The sequence below is a fragment of the Hemiscyllium ocellatum genome, chromosome 3 (genome assembly GCF_020745735.1).
Source record: "Hemiscyllium ocellatum isolate sHemOce1 chromosome 3, sHemOce1.pat.X.cur, whole genome shotgun sequence".
Taxonomy (NCBI): Eukaryota; Metazoa; Chordata; class Chondrichthyes; order Orectolobiformes; family Hemiscylliidae; genus Hemiscyllium; species Hemiscyllium ocellatum.
The window spans coordinates 33,434,828-33,461,136 of record NC_083403.1 but is presented as its reverse complement, the minus strand read 5'-3'; the positions used below and the strand labels follow the sequence as shown (position 1 = coordinate 33,461,136).

The 26,309-nt window shown below is 48.2% G+C and overlaps 1 protein-coding gene across 1 annotated transcript in view; it reads right to left on the bottom strand.

Moving 5' to 3' along the window:
• The window catches only part of atg5 (ATG5 autophagy related 5 homolog (S. cerevisiae)), a 283,848-nt gene that overhangs the window by 61,485 nt on the left and 196,054 nt on the right, over nucleotides 1–26,309 (bottom strand). The window lies entirely within an intron of this gene.

Sequence of the window (26,309 nt, the reverse complement as noted above, 5' to 3'; positions counted from 1 at the left end):
AGGGGCAGCACTCGGGAACAGACAGAATATCAAAAGCTAAAGGTCAACGAACTTTCACCAGAACAGCATCAGTCCCATTGAGATGATTAAAGGATTTGATAGGGTAGATAGAGAGAAGCTATTTCCTCTGGTGTGAGAGGCATAACCTTTATGTTAGAACCAGACCATTCCAGGGTGATGTCAGGAAGCACTTTTTCATACAAAGGACAGCTACATTTTAGAATGTGCTCCTCCTCAGTTGAGGCTAGGTCAATTGCAGATTCCCGAACAGAAATGGTAGTCTTTATTTTTGTTAGTCAAGGGCATTAAGAGTTACGCAACAAAGACACGAGGATGGAGTTAAAATACAGATCAGCTTTGATTGAACTGTCATAGTAGAACCAGCTGAAGGGACTGGAAGGGCCAATCCTGTTGCTATGCCCCCAAAATACTACAGGAAACTGGAAATGCTGGTAGTTTTTTCAGAAGCCTATCAATGCTGGCTCAGAGCTCTCCTCAGTAATGTGTAACAACAGAGGGCAATTCAGAGCACCAAGCAGACAGTATGGGAGTAGTCAGAAGGCCAGCAATCGCCAGGGTGACAGTGCAGGGTATTGATGTTATTATTCAGAGAGCCAGGTAATGTTAAGTCAATCTGGGTTTGATTCCCATCACGGAAAATGCTAGGATATGAATCCAATAAAATCTGGAAACAAAGTTTACTGACGGTGCAAACATTGTCATAAAAACTCATCTGGCTAACTAATGCCCTTTAGGGAAGGACAACTGTTGACCTTATCTGGTCTGGTTCAAATATGACCCCGATCCCACAGTAATGTAGTTGCTTCTTAACTGCCCCCTGAAAAGACATTGCAAGCTGCTCAGCTGTAACAATCACTAGAAAGTCTCAAAAAACACTGTATTCATCTAGGAACCAGAAACAAACTTGGCAAACTCAAATCTAGTGGTCTCACAGATTAAACAGCCTCCCAGCATCATACCTTACAGTATCCCAGAAACCACCATCACCATTCTTGGACATATCTTGTCCCATTAACTGGACAGACCCAGCAGAAGTGGTGGCACAGTAAGGAGTGAGTTACTATGGGAGTTGTCAACATTAACTTCAGACCCCATGAAGACTCATGGCTTCAGGTTAAACATGGGCAGGGAAACATCCTGCTGATTACCACGTACCATCCTCCCTCGGCTGATGAATCAGTACTCCTCCATGCTGAGCAGCATCTGGAGGAAGCACTGAGGGTGGCAATGGCAAATGACATACTCTGGTTGGGGGATTTCAATATCCACCACCAAGAGTGGCTAGGTAGCAGCACTACTGATCAGGCTGGTCGGGCCCCAAAGGACATAGCTGTTAAACTGGTTCTGGGATAGGCGGTGAGGGAAAAATATACTCAACCTCACCAGTCTGCCTTACCCAGGTATATTATCCATGACAGTAAGGGTGATTGGCACACAGTCATCGTGCAGATGAAGTTCCAACTTCACAATCAGGAATGCCCTCCTTTCTGATGTGTGGCACTGTGCTAAATGGGACAAACTTCAAACAGATCTAGCAACTCAAGGCTGGACATCCATGAGATGCTGTAAACCATCAACAGTGGTAGATTTATAGTCTGCAAACTCATGGCCCTGCATATCTACCACTCAACCATTACATCAGCTCTGGTTCAATGGAGAATGCAAGGAGCAGCACCAGGTATACATGAAAATGAGGTGTTAACCTGGTGAAGCTACCAAACAGGACTACTCACATGCCAAACAGCATAAGCAGCAAAGTGATAAAACGAGCTAAGTGATCCCACAACCAAAGGATTACGCCTAAGCTCTGCAGTCCTGCCACATCCAATGGTGGTGAACAACTAAACAACTCACATGATGAGGCAGCTCCACAATATTCCCACCTCAATGATGTAGGAGCCTAGCACATCAATGTGAAAGATAAGGCTGGAAAATTCACAGCAATCTTTGACCAGAGGTACTAGGTGGATGATTCATCTTAGCCTCCTCCAGTGGTCTCCAGCATCACAGAGGCCAGTTTTCTGCCAATTCAATTCACTCCAAGAGATATCAAGAAATAGTTGAGGCATTGGATATTGCACAGACTACGGGCACTGACAAATTTAGGCAATAGTACTGAAGATTTGTGCTCCAGAACTTGCTGCTCCCCTAGCCAAGCTCTTCCAGTACAGCAACATCACTGGCATCCACTGGAACATTTCTCAGATGTAAGCAGGGGCAAATCTAATCCAGCCAACATCCCACCATCAGTCTACACTCAATCAGTAAAGTGATGGAAGGTGCCAACGGCGCGATCAAGCAGCACCTGGTCAGCAATATTCTGCTCAGTGATGCCCAGTTTGGGTTCCTCCAGGGCCACTCACTCCAGCAACACATTTTCAACTCTGATCTCTAGCATCTGCAGTCCTCCCTTTCTCCACTCAACTCCTGACCTCATTACTGCCTCTGTGCAAACATGAACCAAAAAGTTGAATTCCTGAGATGAGGCGACATCAAAGCACATTTAGCCAAAAGGCTCTCGCAAGAAATTGGAATCAGTGGGAATTGGGGGGTATCTCTACGATAGCTGGAGCCATACCCTACTCAGAGGATGATGGTCATGGTTGTTGGAGGTCAGTCATCTCAGTTCCAGGACATCTCTGCAGGAGTTCCTCAGAGTAGTGTCCTCAGCCCAACAAACTTCAGCTGCTTCATCATAAGATCAGAAGTGTGGACGTTTGCTGACAATTGCACAATGTCAACAAACTGCAGAAATTCACCAAGGCTCCTTCGACAGCACATTCCAAATACACATGCACCCCCCTCTAAAAGAGCAAATGCAACACTTACAAGTTCCCCTCCAAACCACTCACCATCCTGACTTAGAAACATATTCTCATTCCTGCAGTTGGACTGAGTCAAAATCCTGGATACCTCCCCAACCTACACTAAGTGGTCTGCAGTGGCTCAAGAAGACAGTTCACCACCACCTTCTCAAGGGTAACTAGGGCTGGGTAATAAATGCTGGCCCAGTTAGTGCCACCCACTTGCCATGAATAAATATATGTGAAAATAAACAACAGCCAGATCCACCATGAGATCTATAGTAAGCTAACCTTCTGTTTGCTTAATTTACCCAGAGATCTCTCCAAAAAGCATCATGAGACTGCTACTATCCATCCACTTGATCTCTTCAGGAGCATCTGTCGATACTGCACTGCTATTTCCACCTAAATTAAGTGCTGAAAGCTCTAAAGTGAACCTGGAATCCCTAATCTTCTGACTCAGACAGGCACAAGTTACAATTCCAGTAATTTCATTACATACAAACTGCACCATGCCAGAATCCATTTCAACGCTTGTGGTTGTTCATGTATCAAGCATCAGTATTAGGTGCGTTACAATGATGTTATGCCCTGATTTACATATTTCACTTTTCCTATACCATTTCCTTTTCTTCTCAGGCAGTTCCTTGGGGATTGAGAATGATTATCTGTCACTTTTGTTCTGGGTCCTGATGTGACTGATTAGTCCAGTACTGGATTGCCACAGATGGAGTAGTAATGTTTGGTGAGGCAGGAGGTGACATGCTCAGATGCCTGCACACTCCTTCTGATGTTTGTGATCTCCCTCCACCTGGGTCAGTCGAAAATGTTTCAGATGGTTGGCACCTTCACAGGTGCGACAGTTTGGCGAGTCTTGAGCACAGAATTCCCATGAGCTGGGATTTTGCATTACTTCAGGGAGGCCTTGAAGACATCCTTAATGTCTTTTCTCTGTTACCCTGGTAACCACTTGTCATGACAAAGCTCAAAATGGAGAGCTTACTTTGAAAATCTGAGAGAGGATGTCAATATTGGAGTTCATAACCTGCGGGATTTTGCAGAGGCATCACTGGTGATATTCCTCTTGGGATTTGAGGTGTCTGTTGTAAGTTGCCCATGTCTGCAGCACATGCCGGGGGGGGGGTGCAGGAAGCATGACTGCTCTGTCGATCATGAGCTTGGTGCTGAGATGGAGGCCTTTGTCATCAGATGGCCAAAGCTACACTGGCACACTGGAGTGTCATGTTGAATGTCATCATCGATACCTTCTCATGCTGAGACAAGGGTGACGAAGTATGTGAATTGACCTAACTACCTAGTGGCTCATTGTGCATCTTGATAGTTAGGGCAGCACTGTGTGGCAGGAACAGTCTGGTAGATGATTATGTTCTTCTGCAAGTTTCGACTAAGGCCCAGTTGTTTCTATGCTTCCATAAATGATGAATTGGAGCTTAGTCTGAGCATGTGCACATGCAAGTTTCTTCATATGGCATCTTGCTGACAGAGATTGGGGTGACCTTGCTTCTGGATTGGACATGATGCAGCTTGAAGAGATTTCCATTCATCCTGTAGATTACTTGCACACCAGTGGATTTGAGATGGAGCCTTGTAGCAAGGAAGATAGAGGATAGTGTTGATGCAATGATACATCTTCACTCAACTCTGGTTTGTACTTGTACTGGATCCATCGGGAAGAATCATGGCTTGCATGACATTGTCTGCTGCACAGAAGATGGTGATTCATTCTGTGGTAGCCAAATTTGTGGAGGATGTTCCACAATCTCTCAGCTGACTGAATTGAAGGTCTTTATGAGATTAAAGAATGCCATGTATAGAGTTTGCTGCTACATTCTGCATTTCTCTTGGAGTTCCCTTGTTGTAAAGCTTAGATCCTATCATGCTTCTTGATGGAGAGAATTCACATTTTGACTTTGGGAGGGGCTCTGCAGCCACTGCAGGATTCTGAGTGTGATCATCCCTTAGGTGGACAACATGATGGCTGTCTGGATCCATCATGATTGTTCCTATCCATGTTCTTGAAGATAGTCAGAGATTCATGGCATGGCTTTCAATGAGACAGCTAAAGTCACGTATACATGCTAAGAGTGCTTCTCTGTCATATTTCAATATTTTGGCAGGGATTCCACGATGGCCTAGGTAATCTCGTCTCAGACTGGGGTTGTGCTGAGATAGTCACGAGTAGCAAACTGCAAGATATGGTCAAGAGCCCCACATCAAGGACTAAGTCTCAGTTTAGGTCTTCAAAGTGTTTCCAACAAGCGCTGACTGTCTCATGTCTTGAATAGACAGGCAGGAGCCTGGAAGAATATAGCAAGCCAGGCAGTATCAGGAGATGCAGGAGTCAACGTTTCAGGTATAACCCTTCTTCAGGACTAGGGGTGGGTGTAGGGGGAGCTGCAGTCAAAGGGGGAGGTAGTGGCAAGGCGGTGAGGTGGGGATAGGTGATGACAGTCAGAGGGTACAACCTGGTTTGCGAATGGGAGGAATGAATCTAATTGGTGTCAGGGAGCAGTGGAACAGAGGGGAGGAGGCTGGGAAGGGAGTTGGGGGATGGGGAAGGAAGTTATTTGAAATTGGAGAACTCAGTGTTGAGTCCTCTGGGCTGTAGGTTGCCCAGGCAGAAGGTGAGATGTTGTTCCTCCAGTAGGCGCTGTGGTTTGTTTTGGCAATGGAGACGGCCAAGGATGATCATGTCGGAAAGGAAGTGGTTGGGGGAATTGAAATGGGCGTGACTTGGAGATCCGATCAGCCCCTGTAGACCTGGCAGTGATGCTCGGTGAACCGTTCCCTAAGTTTGCAGAACCTTATTGATAACTCTCAGTGATTTAGGCCCTTGGGGCATTGAGCCATTGATGGTCTTTTCTGTGCTGCCTTTATTATCATATGCAGGTGAATGTGTGCAGTGAAACATTTGTAATGTGGCCTCTCAGTACCATCTTAGATATAGGGTACCTAGATACAGATACTTTAGGTTTCATTAAAGAATTGAAATAGTGAAAGGAAAGCCTAGCATGAGAATAAAGAGTTTAAAAGGCTTAAAATAAAAATAAAATCATCCAGGACACTCCTCCAGAACTCATTATCCTGCTCCAGCCCACACTCACTCTGCTCCCACTCCGGCCCACACTCACTCTGCTCCCGCTCCAGCCCACATTCACTCTGCTCCCGCTCCGACCCACACTCACTCTGCTCCTGCTCCGGCCCACACTCACTCTGCTCCTGCTCCGGCCCACACTCACTCTGCTCCCACTCCGGCCTGCACTCACTCTGCTCCCGCTCCGACCCACACTCACTCTGCTCCCGCTCCGGCCCACACTCACTCTGCTCCCGCTCCGACCCACACTCACTCTGCTCCTGCTCTGGCCCACACTCACTCTGCTCCCACTCCGGCCTGCACTCACTCTGCTCCCGCTCCGACCCACACTCACTCTGCTCCCACTCCGGCCTGCACTCACTCTGCTCCTGCTTCGGCCCACACTCACTCTGCTCCCACTCCAGCCTGCACTCACTCTGCTCCTGCTCCGGCCCACACTCACTCTGCTCCCACTCCGGCCTGCACTCACTCTGCTCCCGCTCCGACCCACACTCACTCTGCTCCCGCTCCGGCCCACACTCACTCTGCTCCCGCTCCGGCCTGCACTCACTCTGCTCCCGCTCCGGCCTGCACTCACACTGCTGCCGCTCTGGCCCACACTCACTCTGCTCCTGCTCCAGCCCACACCCACTCTGCCCCCAGTCTGGCCTTTGACTCGCTCTGCTCCTGCTCCGGCCCACACTCACTCTGCTCCCACTCCGACCCACACTCACTCTGCTCCCGCTCCAGCCCACACTCACTCTGCTCCCACTCCGGCCTGCACTCACTCTGCTCCCGCTCCGACCCACACTCACTCTGCTCCCACTCCGGCCTGCACTCACTCTGCTCCCGCTCCGACCCACACTCACTCTGCTCCCGCTCCAGCCCACACTCACTCTGCTCCCACTCCGGCCTGCACTCACTCTGCTCCCGCTCCGACCCACACTCACTCTGCTCCCACTCCGGCCTGCACTCACTCTGCTCCCGCTCCGACCCACACTCACTCTGCTCCCACTCCAGCCCGCACTCACTCTGCTCCCACTCCGGCCTGCACTCACTCTGCTCCCGCTCCGACCCACACTCACTCTGCTCCCGCTCCGGCCCACACTCACTCTGCTCCCACTCCGGCCTGCACTCACTCTGCTCCTGCTCCGGCCCACACTCACTCTGCTCCCACTCCGGCCTGCACTCACTCTGCTCCTGCTCCGGCCCACACTCACTCTGCTCCCACTCCGGCCTGCACTCACTCTGCTCCCGCTCCGACCCACACTCACTCTGCTCCCGCTCCAGCCCACATCACTCTGCTCCCACTCCGGCCTGCACTCACTCTGCTTCCTCTCCGGCCTGCACTCACACTGCTCCCGCTCTGGCCCACACTCACTCTGCTCCTGCTCCAGCCCACACCCACTCTGCCCCCAGTCTGGCCTTTGACTCGCTCTGCTCCTGCTCTGGCCCACACTCACTCTGCTCCCGCTCTGGCCCACACTCACTCTGCTCCTGCTCCAGCCCACACCCACTCTGCCCCCAGTCTGGCCTTTGACTCGCTCTGCTCCTGCTCCGGCCCACGCTCGCTCTGCTCCTGCTCCGGCCCACGCTCGCTCTGTTCCTACAATGCTATGACTCGCTCTGCTCCCAGTCTGGCCTTTGACTTGCTCTGCTCCCACTACTGCTGTGACTCACTATGTTCCCGCTCCAGCCCACACTCACTCTGCTCCCACTCCGGCCTGCACTCACTCTGCTCCCGCTCCGGCCTGCACTCACACTGCTGCCGCTCTGGCCCACACTCACTCTGCTCCTGCTCCAGCCCACACCCACTCTGCCCCCAGTCTGGCCTTTGACTCGCTCTGCTCCTGCTCCGGCCCACACTCACTCTGCTCCCACTCCGACCCACACTCACTCTGCTCCCGCTCCAGCCCACACTCACTCTGCTCCCACTCCGGCCTGCACTCACTCTGCTCCCGCTCCGACCCACACTCACTCTGCTCCCACTCCGGCCTGCACTCACTCTGCTCCCGCTCCGACCCACACTCACTCTGCTCCCGCTCCAGCCTGCACTCACTCTGCTCCCGCTCCGACCCACACTCACTCTGCTCCCGCTCCAGCCCACACTCACTCTGCTCCCACTCCGGCCTGCACTCACTCTGCTCCCGCTCCGACCCACACTCACTCTGCTCCCACTCCGGCCTGCACTCACTCTGCTCCCGCTCCGACCCACACTCACTCTGCTCCCACTCCAGCCCGCACTCACTCTGCTCCCACTCCGGCCTGCACTCACTCTGCTCCCGCTCCGACCCACACTCACTCTGCTCCCGCTCCGGCCCACACTCACTCTGCTCCCACTCCGGCCTGCACTCACTCTGCTCCTGCTCCGGCCCACACTCACTCTGCTCCCACTCCGGCCTGCACTCACTCTGCTCCTGCTCCGGCCCACACTCACTCTGCTCCTGCTCCGGCCCACACTCACTCTGCTCCCACTCCGGCCTGCACTCACTCTGCTTCCTCTCCGGCCTGCACTCACACTGCTCCCGCTCTGGCCCACACTCACTCTGCTCCTGCTCCAGCCCACACCCACTCTGCCCCCAGTCTGGCCTTTGACTCGCTCTGCTCCTGCTCTGGCCCACACTCACTCTGCTCCCGCTCTGGCCCACACTCACTCTGCTCCTGCTCCAGCCCACACCCACTCTGCCCCCAGTCTGGCCTTTGACTCGCTCTGCTCCTGCTCCGGCCCACGCTCGCTCTGCTCCTGCTCCGGCCCACGCTCGCTCTGTTCCTACAATGCTATGACTCGCTCTGCTCCCAGTCTGGCCTTTGACTTGCTCTGCTCCCACTACTGCTGTGACTCACTATGTTCCCGCTCCAGCCTGCACTCACTCTGCTCCCAGTCCGGCCTTTGACTCGCTCTGCTCTCAATCTAGCCTGTACTCACCCTGCTCCCTGCCCAGCCTTTGACCCACTCTGCTCCTGCTCCGGCTGTGACTCACTCTGCTGCTGCTCGAGCCCACACTCACTGTTCCTGCTCCAGCCTATGCTCATGTTGCTGCCACTCTGGGCTGGTTTCTGACTCCTTTCTCCATTCCCTCCAGGTAGGGTACTTTAAGGAGTTAACTGTTGGGGGAGGGTGGAAGAAAAACTGCAAATCAACACACACAACAGACTGCTCGACTTCCTGCAGTCTATCCACCCACCATGTCGTCTTTGGGTCATGGGGTGTCTGTTTTTACATCTGGGACTTTATTGTTTGTAGACCTGCATTCTTTCCCTTGAAGTTGGTTAGTGCTTCCAGTTCAGGAATGACTTGCACTTGTGATTAAGTTGGATTAAAGCTGGATTCTCATCAAACCGGTCTTGATATTTCCTGGTAGAGAAATGCAGAGTCTCCTCAGAAACCGGTTAAGGGTGGAGCAGGTGCTGTGTGCACTCTGGTTCCTGTTCAGTGAATGTTGCCAGGTGAGGTATTGAATGACTAGGCCTTTTTTCACAGCCTCAAGTTTATGGAAATGGAATTTTCTGAGGTAAAATTTCTGAATGACTACATATAGCATAAATAGGGCTAAAGGTCAGGTCAGATGCTATGAAATCTGAGGGGACTCACTCATCTTCTGACTCCCAAATTCTGCCCACCATTTAGAAAGCACAAGTCAGCAACATTAAAGAAGGTCAACATCATCCAGGAGAAAGCATCCAACTACATCCACCATCTTCAACATTCTGCCCTTCACTACTGCTGCACAGTGACAGCAGTATGCAACATTTATGAGAAAACCCAGCAAGGACTCCTCCAATGGCATTTCTCAAACCCTTAATTTGCCATCTAGAAGGGCAGTAGGGCACGAGAAAACCACCAGCAGCACGCTCCTAGCAGAACTCCCTTCCTAAAGAGAACTGTGAATACCCCTACATTCCAAAGACTGCAGTGGTTCATGAGGACAGCTCACTGCTACATTCTCCAACACAATTAGGGACGGGCAGTAAATGTTGGCTAATCAGGTTATGCCCACATCTCATGAATGAACAAAGAAAGAAATCAGCTGTTACCTGTACCAGCTAGATAAAAGCGAACAGTCCTTGTTCTGGATTCTGTAAAAAGTGACTGTGACTTCTCTCCTTTTACCTGACTGATTACCTTAATTTGAAGGACTCCCAAACCATGCAGTTTAACACTTGGTGGCTGAAGTTAACAGTTCAGCAGTGTAAAGAACCAAAATCCCACCTCCAGTAATTGGTTTAAAATGTGATTTGTACCCTAAAGTTTCTGCTTTCCAACAATCAAAGAACAAAGAAAATTTACAGCCCAGGAACAGGCCCTGTGGCCCTTTAAGCCTGAGCCGATCCAAATGTACTGTCTAAACCTGTCGGTCAATTCCTAAGCATTTGTATCCCACTGCTCCCCACCTACTCATGCATCTGTCCAGACGCATCTTAAATGAATCTACTGTGCCTGCCTCTACCACCTTTGCTGACAACACGTTCCAAATGCCCACCACTCTCTGTGTGATGTACTTGCCATTTGTATCCTCCTTAAACTTTCCACCTCTCACCTTGAAACGTGACCTCTTATTATTGAATCCTTTACCCTGGGAAGAAGCTTGTCTCTATCCACCCTGTCTATACCCTTCATGATTTTGTAGACCTCAATCAGGTCCCCCCTCAATCTCCTTTTTTCTAGTGAAAATAAACCTAACCTACTCAACCTCTCTTCATAGCTAGCACCTTCCATATCAAACAACATCCTCGTTAACCTTCTCTGCACCATCTCCAAAGCATCCACATCCTTTTGGAAATGTGGCGACCAGAACTGTACACAGTATTCTAAATGCAGTCGAATCAATGTCTTGTACCTTAAATCCTTAAATTTCAAGCAGGAATGAAACCTTTATATCATTAACATCTTCGATTTCTTGGATGACACTTTGAGTTTTCCCTTTTGCTTCCAAAATATAAGCTTCTTGCTTAAACACACATTATTAAATAGCCCAGCCAGTTAAAGACAGGCACTCTGCAGTTTTAGGCAGAAGTGGGTGCTGCAGATGCTGGAGATTACAGGTTTTGGAAAAGTACAGCCAGTCAGGCAGCATCCGAGGAGCAAGAAAATTGACATTTCGGGCAAAAGTCCTGCCTCATTCCTGATGAAGAGCTTTTGCCTGAAACATCGAATCTCCTGCTCCTCGGATGTTTCCTGATCGGCTGTGCTTTTCGAGCACCACTCTCATCTAGACTCTGTACTTTTAGCTGTAAAACCAACAGTGTCAGGATATGGCCATGCATGAGGGCCTTTGTGCTTCCACTGTTTCTGGGCAGCCACACGTTAATCCAGAGTTTAGCATCAGGCATGGGCTCAGTTGTTTTTTGACAACAAACCTCTGTCACCTCAAATAATTGTCTGGTTTTGTTTCTAATATCTGATTGTACAAAACTTAAGTCCTACTTTGACTACTAAAGATCTGACAATGTCTCCTTTAAGACCCAGCACAACTTGATCATTATATTTGCAAATTCACAAACTTCAGAAAGCCAATACAGGTCATTACTGTTCTGCAGTCAGTTGCCAGCTTAACAGCTGTGTTCTTTTCTGGCTCTGAAATAGACATCAATTGCTTTAATTATTTTATCATATGGAACTATTTTATGTTAGTTGCTTGGTTGACTTGGATATCATCTGTGCTACCTCCCATCATGTACAACAAAGTAATGAATTAACTTTACTAGACGTTGCAGCTAGCCCCAAAGCAAAATGGCACCTTGTAAGTCTGTGGTGCTGGTTCCACTATTCAGCAGCACAGCTTGGGCCTGCAGCTTGCTTGCAGACCTCAACTATTAACAATCACTACTTCATTCCTCTGTTCTGTTGCTGCTCTCCATGTGGTGATTGATCCCTGGCTGTTCTTCTCTTCTGTGACCCACCATTTGCTATTCTGCTTGGTTTGGTCTGGGAGGTGGTTCGGATTAATGAGTTAGATCAGTCCTCAGCAGGGGCCTCACCTTCGTTCCCCTACGCCCTCGGATTAATGAGTTCAACACGCGGCGAGATATTGAACAATTCTTCCGCCGCCTTCGCCTCCGTGCCTACTTTCACAACCAAGACTCCCGCCCACCCTCTGACGACCCCTTCTCCCGCCTCCAACACACCCCATCCACCTGGACACCCCGTGCAGGCCTCCTACCCGCCCTCGACCTCTTTATAGCCAACTGCCGCCGTGACATCAACCGACTCAACCTGTCCACCCCTCTCACCCACTCCAACCTCTCACCCTCAGAACGTGCAGCCCTCCACTCCCTCCGCTCCAATCCCAACCTCACCATCAAACCCGCAGACAAGGGAGGCGCGGTGGTAGTTTGGCGCACTGACCTGTACACCGCTGAAGCCAAACGCCAGCTCGCGGACGCCTCCTCTTATCGCCCCCTTGACCACGACCCCACCTCCCACCACCAAACCATCATCTCCCAGACCATCCAGGACCTCATCACCTCAGGGGATCTCCCATCCACCGCCTCCAACCTCATAGTCCCACAACCCCGCACCGCCCGTTTCTACCTCCTGCCCAAAATCCACAAACCTGCCTGCCCCGGCCGACCCATTGTCTCAGCCTGCTCCTGCCCCACCGAACTCATCTCCCAATACCTCGACACGGTCCTGTCCCCTTTAGTCCAAGAACTCCCCACCTACGTTCGGGACACCACCCACGCCCTCCACCTCCTCCAGGATTTTCGCTTCCCCGGTCCCCAACGCCTTATTTTCACTATGGACATCCAGTCCCTGTACACCTCCATCCCCCATCACGAAGGACTCAAAGCCCTCCGCTTCTTCCTTTCCCGCCGCACTAACCAGTACCCTTCCACTGACACCCTCCTTCGACTGACTGAACTGGTCCTCACCCTGAATAACTTCTCTTTTCAATCCTCCCACTTCCTCCAAACTAAAGGAGTTGCCATGGGCACCCGCATGGGCCCCAGCTATGCCTGCCTCTTCGTAGGATATGTGGAACAGTCCATCTTCCGCAACTACACTGGCACCACCCCCCACCTTTTCCTCCGCTACATCGATGACTGTATCGGCGCTGCCTCGTGCTCCCACGAGGAGGTTGAACAGTTCATCAACTTTACTAACACCTTCCATCCCGACCTGAAATTCACCTGGACTGTCTCAGACTCCTCCCTCCCCTTCCTAGACCTTTCCATTTCTATCTCGGGCGACCGACTCAACACAGACATCTATTATAAACCGACTGACTCCCACAGCTACCTGGACTACACCTCCTCCCACCCTGCCCCCTGTAAAAACGCCATCCCATATTCCCAATTCCTTCGTCTCCGCCGCATCTGCTCCCAGGAGGACCAATTCCAACACCGCACAACCCAGATGGCCTCCTTCTTCAAGGACCGCAGATTCCCCCCAGACGTGATCGACGATGCCCTCCACCGCATCTCCTCCACTTCCCGCTCCTCCGCCCTTGAGCCCCGCTCCTCCAACCGCCACCAAGACAGAACCCCACTGGTTCTCACCTACCACCCCACCAACCTGCGCATACAACGTATTATCCGCCGCCATTTCCGCCACCTCCAAACGGACCCCACCACCAAGGATATATTTCCCTCCCCTCCCCTATCAGCGTTCCGCAAGGACCACTCCCTTCGTGACTCCCTTGTCAGATCCACACCCCCCACCAACCCAACCTCCACCCCCGGCACCTTCCCCTGCAACCGCAGGAAATGTAAAACTTGCGCCCACACCTCCACACTCACTTCCCTCCAAGGCCCCAAGGGATCCTTCCATATCCGCCACAAGTTCACCTGTACCTCCACACACATCATCTATTGCATCCGCTGCACCCGATGTGGCCTCCTCTATATTGGTGAGACAGGCCGCTTACTTGCGGAACGCTTCAGAGAACACCTCTGGGCCGCCCGAACCAACCAACCCAATCACCCCGTGGCTCAACACTTTAACTCCCCCTCCCACTCCACCGAGGACATGCAGGTCCTTGGACTCCTCCACCGGCAGAACACAACTACACGACGGCTGGAGGAGGAGCGCCTCATCTTCCGCCTGGGAACCCTCCAACCACAAGGTATGAATTCAGATTTCTCCAGCTTCCTCATTTCCCCTCCCCCCACCTTGTCTCAGTCGGTTCCCTCAACTCAGCACCGCCCTCCTAACCTGCAATCCTCTTCCTGACCTCTCCGCCCCCACCCCACTCCGGCCTATCACCCTCACCTTGACCTCCTTCCACCTATCCCACCTCCATCGCCCCTCCCCCTAGTCCCTCCTCCCTACCTTTTATCTTAGCCGGCTTGGCTCTCTCTCTCTTATTCCTGATGAAGGGCTTATGCTCGAAACGTCGAATTCTCTATTCCTGAGATGCTGCCTAACCTGCTGTGCTTTGACCAGCAACACATTTGCAGCTACTAAAGATTGCAGAAATCTTTGTTGATGGCAAACATTGCCTCGTATTTATATGTGTTAAATACCATCTACATACAGGACGAGATTTCACTGCAACCACTAGACAGCTGGAGACAGCCATCTCTTCGTGGTCATGTGATTAGATTACTTACAGTGTGGAAACAGGCCCTTCGGCCCAACAAGTCCACACCGACCCGCCGAAGCGCAACCCACCCATACCCCTACATTTACCCCTTACCTAACACTACGGGCAATTTAGCTTGGCCAATTCACCTGACCCACACATCTTTGGACTGTGGGAGGAAACTGGAGCACCCGGAGGAAACCCACGCAGACACGGGGAGAATGCGCAAACTCCACACAGTCAGTCGCCTGAGTCGGGAATTGAACCCGGGTCTCAGGCGCTGTGAGGCAGTAGTGCTAACCACTGCGCCAACGTGCCGCCCATTGATCTTGCCACACTTCCCAGTTGACGATCCCATTTAGATATTCACTTTAACCCTTTTCACTAGAAAGACCTGGGTAACAGATATGTAAACACTGCCACCTGCACATCCCTCTTCCAGTCCCTCACCAGTCTGACTTGGAACTAAAAACCATTGATTCACTGTCACTCAGGCAAAATCCTGGAACACCCTCCAAAACAGCTTTGATTGTGCCTACACCATAAGGACCTGCAGGAAACGCCAATTAATGATGGGCAAGAAGTGCTGGCCTAGTCACCAATGCCAATCTGCAGTTTTACCTTCTGCACTCACAGTTGTTGAGTTGGCTTATTTTCAAGAGGTGCATTGAAAGAGCAGCCTAATTGAGAACAAGCTGAAACTATATCTTCATTTACTGAGTGAGCTGGGTTCTTTTGTGTTTGGAAAGTCTATAAGTAACCAACCCAATGCAACACAACACTTGAGTTCAAGTCACAATAGAGCGCTGAAATAGGCAGATGTTTAATCAGTAAAGGAATCCAAGGTTTTGAGGATAAGGCAGGAAATAGAGTTGTGGGACTCAGTGAATAGCAGAACAGACCTTGTGAGACCAAACGGCTGACTTCTGCTGCCATGTCTAATGATGATCCTGTCCCGGGAAAATAAACCGTTCCTCCATCATGTCCTGGCTTTCCCAACCTAAATTGTGTCTCACAGATGGCAGCAATTCAAATGGCAACACCACTTTGTCAAGGACAATTGGGGATGGAAAATGTAAAGGCAGTGTACAATGAATAAGTAACAAAGAAAAAATTTGCATTTTGGCATAAAGTGTTGTTTGGCAACTTCTGAATGACTGTATTCATTGGGATAAATTACAACCTTTTATTGCTATGAATTATATCATAAATCTCACCATGCAATTATCTCGAATAGTTCATTATATTTTAGATATGGATAAATTGCCATCATTGCCTGATAACCATTGTAAAACAAGCAATAAATATATTTGTTTCTGAAGTCTAATTGTCCTGCCTCTCAGCATAAACAGATCTAGGTTAAAGATCATTGTCCCTGACTTAGGTTTTTCAGACCACCACTGAAGCAGTGATATTTATATAGTGCCTTTTACAAGCCCAGGATGTTCTGAAGTGCTTCACAGTTAATGATGCAGTTATTCTGAAGTGCAGTCATTTTTATATTTGCAAATAGTTGCAATAGTAAATGAGATAAACAATCTGACAATCTCCTTTAGCAATGTTAGTGGAAGGATAAATGTTAATCAGGACATTGGGGAATTCCCTAATTCCTCTTCAGAATTTTAACATGGCTCCGAACAGGCAGAAAGGGAATTAATAGCCTGAATGGATAGCTTAAGAAATCAGGTTGGCCATGTTTTGACCAGAAGTTGCAGAACCTGCTGAACTACGATGCTGGTAATGTTTGCTGCCTCTGACACCCAGAAGCACCAGGCAGAATTCCACCCAAAATCATACCACAACTATATGTATTTACATAACATTTTTTTAATACAGAAAAATATGCCATGAGGATCGTTGCTGACTCTGACAGTATTGGCATTCCAGTGTTTGCTTCACAGAGTTATATCTGATTATGGAATCTCTACAGTGTGGAATCTGGCTGTGTGGCCCATCAAGTCCACACTGACTGTCTGCAAAGCATCCTAAGTAGACAGGCAGGAGGCTGGAAGAACACAGCAAGCCAGGCAGCATCAGGAGGTGCAGAAGTCGACATTTCAGGTGTAACACTTTTTCAAGACTGGCGGTGGGTGTGGGGGAGCTGCAGATAAAGGGGGTGGTGAGGCAGGGTGGTGAGGTGGGGATGGGTGAAGACAGGTAGAGGATACAACCTGGTTGACCAATGGGAAGAATGAACCCGGTTGGTGGCATGGAGCAGTGGAAGGGAGGGGGAGGGGCTGGGAAGTGAGTGTGAGGATGGGAAGGGAGGTTATTTGAAATTGGAGAACTCAGTGTTGAATCCTCCAGGCTGTAGGCTGCCCAGGCAGAAGATGAGGTGTTGCTCCTCCAATTTGCAGTTTGGTTCGTTGTAGCAATAGAGGAGGCCAAGGATGGTCATGTCAGAAAGGAAGTGGTTGGGGAAGTAAAATGGGCGGTGGCTGGGAGGTCTGGTCAGCCCTGCAGACCTGGCTGTGATGCTCGGTGAGCCATTCCCTAAGTTTACGTTCGACCTCCCCGATGTAGAGAAGCCCACATCGGGAGCAGGAAACTAGGTTGGAGGAGAGGCAGGTGAACCTCAGTCTCACCTGGAAGGACTGTTTGGGGCCCTGGATAGAGGTGACGGGGGTGGGGGGAGGTTGCCGCCAGGTATTGTACCTTTTCCAGTGGCAGGGGAAGGTCCCTGAGAGCTCGGTGGCAAGGGTGGGTGTGAATCAAGGACTGTTGAAGGGAACAGTTCTTGTTGAAGGCAGAGAGAGGTGGGAAGGGGATGATGTTCTTGTTGGTGGGTCTATTTGGAGTTGGCAGAAGTGTTTGAGGATGATGTGGGGGATGCGTAGACTGGTGGTGTGGTGGGTGAGGACAAGGGGGACTCTGTCTTTATTGCATTGGGGAGGGTTTAGCGGGGAAGGGCTGTCTAGATGGTGGGGGGAAGCACATTGTTCAAAATAGGTGGACATCTGGGATGCTTGCGAGTGGAATGTCTCCTCATCCAAGCGGATGCAGCGGAGAAGGAAGAATTGGGAGAATGGGATGAGGTTCTTGCAGGATACTAGGTGGGAGGAGATGTAGTACAGGTGGTTACGGGAGACTCCGGATGCATAGTAAACGTCCGTCTGGAGACTGTCACCGGACTTGGAAACGGTCAGGTCAAGAAAGGAGATGGAGGTGTCTGAGATGAACAAAGTGAATTTGAGGGCAAGGTGGAAATTGTCGCGAATTCGATGAACTGTTCTAGTTCAGCCTGGGCGCTGGACGCTGCACTGATGCAGTCATTGGTGTAATGGTGGAAGAGTTGGGGCACAGTGCCTGTGTGGGTACTGAAGATGGACTGTTCAATATAGCCAACAAAGATGGCAGGCATAGCTGGGGGCCATCCGGGTGCCCATGGCCACTCCCTGGATTTGGAGGAAATGGGAGGAGTTAAAAGAAAAGTTATTAAGGGTGAGGACAAGTTCAGTGAGGCGGAGGAGGGCATTAGTGGAGGGGGACTGGATGAGTCTGTTGGAGAGGAAGGAGTGGAGGGTTTGGAGGCCGTCCCTGTGAGGTATGGAGGTGTATAAGGACTGCACATTCATAGTGAAGAGAAAGCGCTTTGGGCTGGGGAACTGGAAGTTGCTGAAGATATAGAGGATGTGGTTAGTGTCGCAAATGTAGATGGGAGGTCCCTGAACTAATGGGGAGAGGATGGATTCGAGGTAGGAAGGAGCATGCTGAGAGAATGGGTCGGTAAGGATAGTTGGGCTTGTGGATCTTGGGGAAACCAGACTCATCCCTTCATCCTATCCTTGTGACCCTGCATTTCCCTAATTGTGGGAGAAAACTGGAGCACCCAGAGGATACCCATGCAGACACAGGGACAATGTGCCAACTCCACACAGATCACTAGCCAGGGCTAGAATTGAACCTGGGTCACTGGCCCTGTGAAGCAGCAGGGTTAACCACTAAGCCACCATGCTGCCCAACTTTTGGGCACTTCTGCACAATTGCCTTTCTCAGTGGTATTTTTTCCAACTTGACTGGGCCACTATTTGTTCTATAATAAATGCAAAATACTGCAGATTCTAAGAAAACAGATTCCTCTTCAACACCAGATCTGAAAAAGGAGTCATTGGACTCTAAACATTCACTTTAAACCAAATTTTCCCAAAATTCAACCATGTCAATTTTTTGGAATTTCATACAAGTTTTCTCTCTGTCAGCTCTAGTAAATTATCTCATATAATTCACTGCTGTCTGCCTCAAAGTATAGGGGAGGTTGCAGTCTACTGGTAACATCGCTGGACTGTTAATCCAGAGACCCAAGTAATGTTCGGAGGACCCAGGTTTGAATCCTGCTACAGCAGGTGGTGGCACTTGAATTCAATAAAAATCTGGAGTTGAGACTAATAATGACTATGAATTCATTGCTGATTGTTGGAAAAGCCCATCTGGTCCTTTGGGGAAGAAATCCCTTCTGAGTCTGGCCTACATATGACTCCAGATCCACAACAATGGGGTTGACTCTTAAGTGCCGTAGGGCAATTATGGATGGGCAATAAATGCTGGGTTAGCCAGTGATGCCCTCATCCCGTAATCATGTTGTACTGTTCCACACTGGTGAAATCTTGCACTCTTGCACCCTTTGCTGTGACCTTCCGAGATTCATGCTGCAGGCCCCATGTTTAAATCCCAGCTGTGACTCAGATCAGACTTGGCCAGCCAGGAATAACCATTCCCAGTGGTTGTGCTGGGAGGAAACAGAAAAGGAGAGTTTCTTGCAACACAAAGGCAGAATGGATATAAAGAGAACATCATATTTTAAATTATAAAGTCACTTGAAACCATCACCTATCTGACTATCACTGTAACTGCAGTTAGAAGTGGTGGTGAGCTGCTTTCTTGCATCACTGTAGTCCATGTGCTGCAGGTAGATTCACAATGTTGCTAGGAGGGAGGGAGTGGAATATTCTAGTGACGTCTTCATGTGGAGGAATTTCAGCAATTGCAGGATGTCACTGAATCATAGAATCCCTACAGCGTGGAAACAAGCCCTTCAGCCTGACAAGTCCACACCAATCCTCTGAATCCCACCTAGACCCATTCCCCTACTACTCTACAATTACCCCTGATTTACACCTAACCTACATATCCCTGAAGCAATGGACAATTTAGCAGGGCCAATTCACCTAACCAGCAAACCTTTGGAATGTGGGAGGAAACCAGAAGATCCAGAGGAAACCCACGCATATACGGGAAGAATGTGCTCCAGACAGACAGTTGCCCGAGGCTGGAATTGAACCCGATCCCTGGCTCTGTGAAGCAGTAGTGCTAACCACTGAGCCACCATGCTTGCTGGGACTGTGCCTCCTCAATTTTCCTGCACCATTGCAGTACCACAGGCCCAGTGACAATGACTCCGGCTGCAGGTGGATGTGTTACTGATGGTTCCCGTGATCGTTTGTAGGGGATATCAGAAACAGAACAGTAATGTGAGCCATCAGTATTTACATCACACACAAATGACAGTTCAGTGTCGTCTTCGATACGGTGTGACGTGGACGATACTGACACAGAGGGATATTTGTGAAGGGCCTCACATCTCTCCAGTTGGAGCAGCCAGGAAACAACTATTTACCCACTCTGGGTGTGGTAACAGCCATTTCTATCAGGATGGAAGGCCATGGTTCACAGAGAGAGTCACAGGCTCAGTTCTCAATCCGAGTGACCCTCCTTCAAATCTTCACATTCCATTCTTCAATACGCTCCCTGTCGACGCCATCAGGGTTTAAACTTCCATCCAATTCCAGTAATTAACTCGTTATCTTCCCACTATACCCCAGGCCTCCAGCTGAGTTATGCTAATACTTGTGATGTACCTTTGGCTTCCATTAGCAGGAGCATTGAGTTTAAGAGCTGTGACGTTGCGCTGCAGCTCTCTAGACCCCTGGTTAGACCACACTTGGAATATTGTGTTCAGTTCTGGTCGCCTCATTATAGGGAGGATGTAGAAACTTTAGAGAGAGTGCAGAGGAGACTTACCAGGATGCTGCCTGGTCAGGAGGGCATGTCTTATGAAGTAAGGTTGAGGAAACTAGGGTTTTTTTCATTGGAGTGAAGACAGATGAGAGGTGACTTAATAGAGGTGTATAAGATGATGAGGCATAGATAGAGTGGATTGCCAGAGACTTTTTCCCAGTGCTGAAATGGCTATCACAAGGGGACATAACTTAAAGGTGATTGGAGGAAGGTTTAGGGAAATGTCAGAAGTCAGTTCCTTACACAGAGAGTGGTTAGTGCATGGAATGCACTGCCAGAGGTGGTAGTAGAGTCAGATACATTAGGAACATTAAAGTGATTTCCTGATGAAGGGCTTATGCCCGAAATGTCGAATTTCCTGTTCCTTGGATGCTGCCTGACCTGCTGCACTTTTCCAGCAACACATTTTCAGCTCTGATCTCCAGCATCTGCAGACCTCACTTTCTCCTCGGACATTTAAGTGACTCTTGGATAGGCACATGGAAGTTAGTACGATGAAGGGGTATATAGGTTAGCTTGATCTTACAGTAGGATAAAAGGTCGGCACAACATCAAAGGCCGAAAAGCCTGTACTGTGGTATAGTGTGGTTCTATTTTCCTTGCTTCCCCCCATTAAAGCCAGGATTGTGGGAACTGTCAATGACAAGTGATCCCATAGTCATTCTCCTCCCCCCATGCTGAGTGGAGACCTTCACAATGACCAGCTCTTGTCCATCCTAACATCTGCCTCCAGTCCCTACATTGACTTCCTCACCATAGCAGTGGCCCTTATGACCCTGACCCTTGGATTTCAGTGAACAGACACAGATCTGCCCATGGCCCACTTCCCAACCTGCAATAACAGCCCTGACTGATCATAACTTGGCCAATGCTATTAATCCCTGGATTGATTGTTCTGGGTCTGCAGGACTGACCATGACCTGCTCCCTGAACTGTAATGAAACTGCCTCAACTGGCCAAATCATTATATCCAAACCCTGAGCTGAGGTCAGATGATGTCTGTTATTCACTGTGGCAGGACCCTGAGTGACAGCAAACTCCTTGGGTTTGACCGAGGACAGCTGCCCTTAGCTGCGTAGTTGGCAGCAGCTTTGCAATTTAAGATGTCGGTGAGCTCTGAAGTGCAGAATCAAAGCAGTGAGCTGTATTGTCAGTGTGTCCAAGACATGCCATGATAATGTAATGATGCCTGTGTGTGTCTGATGCCATCTTTCATGGATGTTGACACTGACGACGAAGTTTGCTCTGAGACACTGGGTCATGATGGTGAGAACTTGCTGGTGAGTTACAGCTGCCAGGTCCCCACTCTGGCTTTCATGTAGGAATTATCTCTGTCTTCTTTCTCTCTGCTTCCTGAGAAAATACTGACCTGATATAAATGAGGTGAGATGAACTGATATTGAATCTTCACTAACCCAAACAGGCTCCTCCTTACTAATGGCAAGATTCTCATCTAACTGTGACATCCTAGGGCGGGTAATCAGACATTTTCTAATCTTGGGGGTTGAGAATTTCAATTTCTAGTCTCACCATGTTTTCTGAACTGACTCACTACAGCTCACATCGTTCAGAGACTGGGAAAATTCTGCTCTCTGTTTCTGTCTCCGCAGAAAATGCCAGACCTGCTGCGTTCCTCCAGCTCTATTTGTTTTTATGTCAACTTCTTGATCAACCACGCTTGATTTTGCTTCTAAAGCCTCACTCTTTCCCATTCACATGGCTTCAAACTGAATTTCACACTGACACAGCCACAAATCTTTGCTCCCTCAGTCTCTGCACAATTACATCTGTGAGCATTTTAATCTCCATTCTAGCTCCCATTACATCTTTACACCAATTTCATTGTCCTCCAGGTCTCACATTCCATACACTCTCCAATCCAAATTCATGGTTACTTCCTCCACCTTAGCATCTCACATGATACCTATGATTACTAGTTTGATTATTGTTTCGGACCACATGCTTGTATTCCTCACCATCCCATTTCCTTCTGTATCTATCCAGGAACTGTTTCTCAGTGTAAGCCATTTAGAACTGCTTCTCATAATAAACCTGACTTCCCAGCCAGTGACCCTCTATCTGCTACATTACAAATGTCAAAGCACCTCACTTTTCCTCACTACCACCTTTTGTGTTAGCTTCTTCTTCATAGTCTTTGCTCTATCTCAATCTGGCACACAGCTTAGGTTCATTCACCGAAACTTACTAATGGCATACCTGGTACACAAATGGTTTCTTCATTGATCATGAGCTCAGGCTGGACCATAGCAGATACTGTCAAGCCCCACTCTTCAAACCAGCCCAAATCATTCCAGCGTTAGTCATGGCTCAGTCGGTAATACTTTTGCCTCTGAATCTGAAGGTCGTGCATTCAAGTTTCACTCCAAAGAATTGAGGAAATGCTGCGTGGTCAGATGTGCTGTTTTTCCAATGAGGTTAACCAAAGGTCTGTTGGCTCTTCCAGAGAATGGAAAGATCTGATAACACTGTTTCCAAGTGCAGCAGGGACTGAAGCCCTGGTCTGACATTTACCTCTTAGTCAATGTCATAAAACTGATTGTCATGTCATCAGGTCATTGTTGATGGGAGCCTGATCTGCAAAACATGGCTGCTGTGTTTCCTAAATTACCACATTTACCTCACTTCAAATGGCACCGTAAAATGTATTGAGGTAACTCATGGTCACACATATACATGTTAGTCTTGGTCAGAGCAAAACTCTGTCACCCCATTGGTATTTTTATTCTTTTTCTTGATGGCATGCCAATGTCACTAACAAGGCTAGCAGTTGTTTGACTACCCCTACCTATCCTTAAATTGAGGGATTTACTGGGTCATTTCAGAGAACAAGTAAGAGTCAAACACAGCGCTGTGAATGTGGAGTCACAAATAGGCCAGACTAGGTAAGGATGGCAGATTTCCCTTTCCTGAAGGACATTAAGGAACCTGAGAGGTCTACCTCTGCTCCTGTTCCATACGTTCATATGATTGTAATCTCCTCCAATACTTCATCCTTGTTAAACCCTCTGTTCTTCTGAAATCCAGCTTCTTCTGCGTACTCCAATTCCTTGTCCCACTTGTACAAGTTTGACCTTTCACTAATGGCAGTGAATGTATGATCAGTAAATTTATTCAGTAAAGATATTAAGGGATCTGGGCCAATTGCTGGTAGAGTTAGGCCACAGATCAGCCATGCTCTCACGAAATGGTGGAACAGGCTTGAGGGGTTGAATGGCCTACTCCTCTTCCTGTGTTCCTATGTACCTTTAACTGTTCAGGCCCAAAGCTTACATCACACACTCTCCGCCTGTCTCTCTTCTCCACTGAGATTCTTTTTTCAAAAAGCTGACTGCTTTGACTGAATTTTCAGTTCCTGTTGTAATATTCCTTTTTCTAGCTCAGTGAGGAATTTTGTTGGATTGCCCTGTAATTTTAGATATATTGCGGTATTAAAGGCTCTATGTAAATGCAAGTTGCTCCTCTTGTTAAGACTCACCTCTTTGATAAAACTTTGATCTCTCCAAAGCCACATCCCTATCTCTCCTCCAGCATTGTAACCCTCTGAAGTCTCAGCAATTCTCCAACTCTAGCCTATGGAGCAGGCCCAATTTTAATTAAACCACCATTGTGGTTGGACCATGAGCTGGCTAGGCCCCAGCCTCTGGAATTCTGCCCCTAAATCTGTCTGTCTACCTTTCCTTTTGTTAAGACACTCCTTAAAACCTCTGTCCACACTTTTGACTAGCCATTCTAAAATCTCTTTCTCTGATAGCAATGCCGTGAAGCACTGTGGGATATTTTATTGCTTTAAAGGTGCTATATGAATGCATGTTGTTGTTATTTCATTCATTCCGTCCTTCTTTTGTTCAGCATTGATTTAGTCAGATTACACCTTTCTAAATCGATCTTGGCCCTGATTATACTTTAAAGGTGGATAAATGTAATAATTGGTATTTTTGTTGGCATTGTATTTTTCAAATCAATTATTAGTTTCGCGCTAATCACAAAACAGTTAGGCCTTCTTTGCAAGCCTCGTATGTGGAACATTCTCAACTTCATCTTAAAAATTTAAATAGCTTGGCTACTTGGTCACCGCCTCAAATAATTGGAATGGATTTGTGAGGTATGACCTGCAGCTTCATGATCCCTGCTGATTATTCCTTGAAACCGCTGCATTCTTCAGATGAATCACAGAATCACAGATTGAGAACACATTGCTTAATGTTTGTAAACACTGTGCTCACAGTTAATGTTGAACTCAACATCTGATTACATATTTCATGCCTTATTTCATTCCATAATTTGCATTTGTATTACCACACTACTTGACATAATGTCCTTTATTTATAGTTTCCAGGTGAATATTATATTTTTGAGTTTGATCATAATATATACTCAACATATTTTGTAGCTCCCTGAGCAAACTTGAACAGAATTTGCCTAAGAACTAATGTGGTGACTGTTTTGCTTCACTCCTCTCCCTGACTTGTCACTCAGATCAAACCAGAGTACAACAACAACTTGGATTTAACATCATAAAATGCCCCAAGGTCCTTTGAAGGACCATTGTCAAAAATAAATTGGTCCTGAGACACACAAGGAGATACAAATCATGTGATCAAAGGCCTAGTCAACACAGGTAGGATTTAAGAAGCATTATAAAAGAGTGGAGGGAAATGTAGAAGCATTTAGGAAAGAAGTTCCAAGCTCAGCACTTTGGATGCTGAATGGACAAATACCAGTCAGAGGGCATGTAAGAGAGGGAGTGCACAACTGAATTTTTCTTGAGAACTTAAGAAAAGCAGAGAAAGAACATTGAACAGTACAGTGCAGCAACAGGCCCTTCAGCCTACAATGTTCTGTCGTACATAATACCAAATTAAACTAATCCCTTCTGTCTGCTCTTGGTCCATATCCCTCCATTCCTTGCTTATTCATGTGCTTATCTAAAAGCCCCTTAAACACCCCTATTGTATCTAACTCTAGCACTACCCCTGGCAGTACATTCCAGACACTGTGTAAAAAACTTCCTTCTCTCACTTTAACTGCGTGCCCTCTATCTTGAAGAGTTGTATGATGGAAGCGGATATGGGCATTCAAGTAATGGACACAATATCAACTTGTTCCAAAGAATGCTAAACTCTACAACCCACATCTTGTAGCCCGCTGGTAAGATTTCTTAGTTTCAGCTCCACAGTATTATCTCACCTCAGCTCAACTGAGGATCCAAGTTTTTGTCACTTCTACTCCCAGTGGCCTCATTGTTGACATGATGGTGTGGGGGAACCAGGCATAGATCTACAAGGTAGGCAGCTGCAGCAGAATGGCTAAGTCCAATGGCAGGCCTTTTTTAAGTACCCCTTCAGTGACTTATGCTCAGCATCCCAGTAGATCGACTGGCCAGCACGAGAGTTTTTATTTATCAGGAAGAATTAATATCAGGGCTAGTGCCTCAAGTATATTCCTTGCTGGCCTTCCATCCTCTATCCTCACTGGGACTTTGGTTCCCAGTTCTCAAACAATATTTAGTATAAATTGTTAAGCTTGCTGCAAATTCTCTCTCCCGACCCTATCTCTGTAAGTTCCCCCAGTTTTATTACCTTCTCACACTTTAGTCACTGACTCCTGCCTTTTACTCATCGCTTCCTTGACACATAATTGGTGGAAGAGCTTTCACAAGCAATTGGCTTAATTTATGGAATTCCATTCAAAAATCTGTCTCCATTTCTCACTCCATTTGGAAAACTTTGAGGATAAACCATTTTGCCAAACTCTGCAATTAAAGCTCAGCCTCAATGATATTTCAAGTAATGTTCTTTCTGATAAATAATGTCATTTCTGACAACGATA